The sequence below is a fragment of the Pan paniscus genome, chromosome 8 (assembly GCF_029289425.2).
Source record: "Pan paniscus chromosome 8, NHGRI_mPanPan1-v2.0_pri, whole genome shotgun sequence".
Classification (NCBI taxonomy): Eukaryota; Metazoa; Chordata; class Mammalia; order Primates; family Hominidae; genus Pan; species Pan paniscus.
In genome coordinates, this window is record NC_073257.2 from 62,493,021 (window position 1) to 62,499,020 (window position 6,000).

A 6,000-nucleotide genomic window follows, 5' to 3' on the forward strand; every position below is an offset into this window, starting at 1 on the left:
GTGGGGAGGTGCTAGACACTTTTAAACAACCATATCTCTCCAGAATTCACTCACTATCATGAGAACAGTGCCTAGAGAATGGTGCTAAACCATTCATGAGAAACTGCTCCCATGATCCAATCACCTCCCACCAGGCCCCACCTCCAACATTGGGGATTACAATTCATCATGAGATTTTGTGGGGACACAGATCCAAACCATATCAGGAGTGTATGCCCATTACTTTTGAGGGTACAAGAGGAAAGTAGAACACATCACTTCTCTCATCTCATTGAACAGAACTTAGCTATACGGCTACAACTGGCTTCTAGAGGTAGCCCTGGGCTATACAAAGGCTGGGAAATACAGTCCTAACCCATGACCAGTTAAAACTATCACTGTGGAAGAATGGGAGAGCAGATTGTGGTGTGGAGTCTAATGGTCTCTTTCACAGCCAGTCAACCTAATAAAACTCCACAACTCCTTATAATCCCCTTCCACTCTTATGAAATTGCTGTCAAGTTTCAAAGGCTTAATTCAGTCCTTATCCCTTTAAGCTTCTCTACAATGTTTGATATAATTGACCTGCTTGGAGTTCTTTCTTCCTGATATAGTTTGGCTCTGTGTCCCCAGCCAAATCTCACCTTGTAACCCCCATAAATCCCACGTGTTGTGGGAGGGACCCAGTGAAAGATAATTGAATCATGGGGTCCAGTCTTTCCCACGCTGTTCTCATGTTAGTGACTAAGTCTCACAAGATCTGATGGTTTTAAAAATGGGAGTTTCCCTGCACAAGCTCTCTCTCTTTGCCTGCTGCCATCCACATAAGATGTGACTTGCTCCTCCCTGCCTTCCACCATGATTATGAGGCTTCCCCAGCCACGTGGAACTGTAAGTCCATTAAACCTCTTTCTTTTGTAAATTGCCCAGTCTTGGGTATGTCTTTATCAGCATCGTGAAAACAGACTAATACACTGCCCCTTCTCCTAACTCTTCTAATTGTTTCTTCTTAGTAATATTACTTTCTGGCCCTGCTTCTGTTCATCTTCCTTAAAGTAAGTGGTTCCAAAGGGCCTGTCATCTGAATCTCTTTTCTCTTTCTTATATGCCCTCCCTTTTGCAAAGTCATCAACTTTCTTGATTTCAACCATCAGTTTGAAGTTTGATGCTTCCCATATATCTGATCTGTTGCCCTACTTTCTCTCCAGTGTCTCTACTCCACATTTCCCACTGTGTGCTGGACTTTGATATATCTTGTCAAAGTCTCAGACATCCAAAACTAGATTTACCATCATCTCTCTGAAATCTGTTTCCTTTTACCTTGGCTCTTGTTTATAGCATTACTATAACCCAAATGTTTTAGAGTTTGGGTTGTTGTAACTGTCTTCTCCCTACCTTATCCAGTCAATGAGTATATTGTGTCCATTGTAACTCTAGAGTTTTATACACCCACACCTTTCTGGCCTGTTCCTAAAGCCATTGTTCTTGTTCTGACTTCATTACCTCTTAGTCTAGACCATTCTACTAATTTCTCTCCTCATTCTAACTCTTCCTACACTAATATCAGGGATGCCAAAGCACAACTTTGAAAAAGATCAGGGAAAGCATAGTCATTGTGGCTAACCATGATTCCAGTCTCAATGGTAGAACTTTTTAGTTCCTACAGTTTTCCAGATACTTACATGCAATATCTCATATAATACTCAGTAACATCTAACTAAATTAACAGCTAAGTAAATTAAGAGCATACATACACCAGGCACTGTGCCAAGAACTGTACCTTATTTTAATCTCACAACCTAAAAAGGTAAGTACTATTATTGTTCGCTTTTTGTATACTAAGCAACTGAGAGGAAGAAACAAAGGCTTTACAAAACTGAGTAATTTACTCACAGTCTGATATTGGTTAAATGGTGAAACTAGGATTTGAACCAGTTAGTTTCCAAAATACCCTCTCATAAACATTAACTAAACCTCATAGCAATGATAGAAGGTCATTATTACTATTATTATTTCATAAACCAAGGAAATTAAGTAATCTTAAATTGACAAGACTTCAAAGCCCAAGTTCTTTCTTTTCTTTTTTTTTCTTTTTTATTATTGTACTTTAAGTTCTAAGATACATGTGCACAATGTGCAGGTTTATTACATATGTATACATGTGCCATGTTTGTGTGCTGCACCCATTAACTCCTCATTTACATTGGGTATATCTCCTAATGCTTTCCCTCCCCCCTCTCCCCACCCCACAACAGGCCAAGGTGTGCGATGTTCCTCTTCCTGTGTCCAAGTGTTCTCACTGTTCAATTCCCACCTATGAGTGAGAACATGTAGTGTCTGGTTTTTTGTTCTTGCAATAGTTTGCTGAGAATGATGGTTTCCAGCTTCATCCATGTCCCTACAAAGGACATGAACTCATCATTTTTTATGGCTGCATAGTATTCCATGGTGTATATGTGCCACATTTTCTTAATCCAGTCTATCATTGTTGGACATTTGGGTTGATTCCAAGTCTCTGCTATTGTGAATAGTGCTGCAATAAACACATGTGTGCATGTGCCTTTATAGCAGCATGATTTATAATCCTTTGGGTATATACCCAGTAATGGGATGGCTGGGTCAAATGGTATTTCTAGTTCTAGATCCTTGAGGAGTCTCCAAACTGTCTTCCACAATGGTTGAATTAGTTTACAGTCCCACCAACAGTGTAAAAGTGTTCCTATTTCTCCACATCCTCTCCAGCACCTGTTGTTTCCTGACTTTTTAATGACCGCCATTCTAACTGGTGTGAGATGGTATCTCATTGTGGTTTTGATTTGCATTTCTCTGATGGTCAGGGATGACAAGCATTTTTTCATGTGTCTTTTGGCTGCATAAATGTCTTCTTTTGAGAAGTGTCTGTTCATATCCTTCACCCACTTGTTGATGGGTTTTTTTTTCTTGTAAATTTGTTTGAGTTCTTTGTAGATTCTGGATATTAGCCCTTTGTCAGATGAGTAGATTGCAAAAATTTTCTTCCATTCTATAGGTCGCCTGTTCACTCTGATGGTAGTTTCCTTTGCTGTGCAGAAGCTCTGTAGTTTAATTGGATCCCATTTGTCAATTTTGGTTTCTGTTGCCATTGCTTTTGGTGTTTTAGACATGAAGTCCTTGCCCACGCCTATGTCCTGAATGGTATTTCTTAGGTTTTCTTCTAGGGTTTTTATGATTTTAGGTCTAATATTTAAGTCTTTAATCCATCTTGAATTAATTTTTGTATAAGGTGTAAGGAAGGGATCCAATTTCAACTTTCTCCATATAGCTAGCCTGTTTTCCCAGCACCATTTATTAAATAGGGAATCCTTTCCCCATTTCTTGTTTTTGTCAGGTTTGTCAAAGATCAGATGGTTGTAGATGTGTGGTATTATTTCTGAGGGCTCTGTTCTGTTCCATTGGTCTATATCTCTGTTTTGGTACCAGTACCATGCTGTTTTGGTTACTGTAGCTTTGTAGTATAGTTTGAAGTCAGGTAGTGTGATGCCTCCAGCTTTGTTCTTTTGGCTTAGGATTGTCCTCACAATGTGGGCTCTTTTCTAGTTCCACATGAACTTTAAAGTAGTTTTTTCCAATTCTGTGAAGAAAGTAATTGGTAGCTTGATGGGGATGGCATTGAATCTATAAATTACCTTGGGCAGTATGGCCATTTTCACGATATTGATTCTTCCTACTCATGAGCATGGAATGTTCTTCCATTTGTTTGTATCCTCTTTTATTTCATTGAGCAGTGGTTTGTAGTTCTCCTTGAAGAGGTCCTTCGTGTCCCTTGTAAGTTGGATTCCTAGGTATTTTATTCTCTTTGAAGCAATTGTGAATGGGAGTTCACTCCTGATTTGGCTCTCTGTTTGTTATTGGTGTATAAGAATGCTTGTGATTTTTGCACATTGATTTTGTATCCTGAGACTTTGCTGAAGTTGCCTATCAGCTTAAGGAGATTTTGAGCTGAGATGATGGGGTTTCTAGATATACAATCATGTCATCTGCAAACAGGGACAATTTGACTTCCTCTTTTCCTAATTGCATACCCTTTATTTCCTTCTCCTGCCTGATTGCCCTGGCCAGAACTTCCAACTCTATGTTGAACAGGTGTGGTGAGAGAGGGCATCCCTGTTTTGTGCCAGTTTTCAAAGGGAATGTTTCCAGTCTTTGCCCATTCAGTATAGGCTGTGGGTTTATCATAAATAGCTCTTATGATTTGGAGATATGTCCCATCAATACATAATTTATTGAGAGTTTTTAGCATGAAGCGTTGTTGAATTTTGTCAGAGGCCTTTTCTGCATCTATTGAGATAATCATGTGGTTTTTGTCTTTGGTTCTGTTTATATGCTGGATTACATTTATTGATTTGCATATGTTGAACCAGCCTTGCATCCCAGGGATGAAGCCCACTTGATCATGGTGGATAAGCTTTTTGATGTGCTGCTGGATTTGGTTTGCCAGTATTTTATTGAGGATTTTTGCATCGATGTTCATCAAGGATATTGGTCAAAAATTGTCTTTTTTTGTTGTGTCTCTGCCAGGCTTTGGTATCAGGATGATGCTGGCCTCATAAAATGAGTTACGGAGGATTCCCTCTTTTTCTATTGATTGGAATAGTTTCAGAAGGAATGGGACCAGCTCCTCCTTGTACCTCTGGTAGAATTCGGCTGTGAATCTGTCTTGTCCTGGACTTTTTTTGGTTGGTAAGCTATTAATTTTTGCCTCAATTTCAGAGCCTGTTATTGGTCTATTCAGGGATTCATCTTCTTCCAGGTTTAGTCTTGGGAGAGTGTATGTGTCCAGGAATTTATCCATTTCTTCTAGATTTTCTAGTTTATTTGCGTAGAGGTGTTTATAGTATTCTCTGATGGTAGTTTGTGCTTCTTTGGGATTGGTGGTGATATCCCCTTTATCATTTTTTTATTGCATGTAGTTGATTCTTCTCTCTTTTCTTCTTTATTAGTCTTGCTAGCGATCTATCAATTTTGTTGATCTTTTCAGAAAACCAGCTCCTGGATTCATTGATTTTTTGAAGGGTTTTTTGTGTCTCTATTTCCTTCAGCTCTGCTCTGATCTTAGTTATTTCTTGCCTTCTGCTAGCTTTTGAATGTGTTTGCTCTTGCTTCTCTAGTTCTTTTAATTGTGATGTCAGGGTGTCAATTTTAGATCTTTCCTGCTTTCTCTTGTGGGCATTTAGTGCTATAAATTTCAAAACCGCTCAACTACATGGAAACTGAACAACCTGCTCCTGAATGACTACTGGGTACATAACAAAATGAAGGCAGAAATAAAGACATTCTTTGAAACCAATGAGAACAAAGACACAACATACCAGAATCTCTGGGACACATTTAAAGCAGTGTGTAGAGTTCTTTCTTTTCTTTATACAACTTCCTATTTATGTTCCTCGGTTATAAATGAAGTTCCAGTCCCTGTGAGATTTCTTGCATTCGTGGATTATTGACATTAAGAGAAACTGAGAAGAGACAGGCAACAAGTCAGCACAATACAGTCCACAGTGTAGGAAAGCCTTCCAGAGGTTGTATTCTCCTCATAATAGTGGAATCAACTTTATAAAATCACAGATACTAGTTTCTTGAAATTCCACCTAAGGGTGTCTTTCTCCATGTTATCATCACTGTCCCTTGGCCATTTAGGGGATATGGTTGGACTTTGTCCTAAGCTTGCAATTGCTGGATTATTAAGTTCTTTTGTCCGTTTAGCTTATTTTGGTCTGGAAAAAAAGGGTAAATCTTTTATACTGAATATGAAAAATACAATGAGACAGAGAAAATGATCAAGTCAATGTTTCCAGATACCTGATTTCAGACAGGGATAGTAGATCTTCTATTCTCCTCTAGCTAGTATTGTCCCCATACCCCTAGGCTTCTAATTTTTCATTATGGTAAAAAAAATCCAGAAATAGGACTAACCGAAGCTGGGTCCCTGATAACTTGGCAGTATGCAGGCCAAGATGCTTTCAATTTTATGTGGGTGGCTCAAAT

At 38.9% G+C, this 6,000-nt stretch overlaps 1 pseudogene; it reads right to left on the reverse strand.

Annotated features, from left to right (window-relative positions):
* The window catches only part of LOC129393132 (ribosome biogenesis protein BMS1 homolog), a 37,138-nt pseudogene extending 36,008 nt beyond the window's left edge, over positions 1–1,130 (reverse strand).
* Between the last annotated feature and the right edge of the window lie 4,870 nt (positions 1,131–6,000).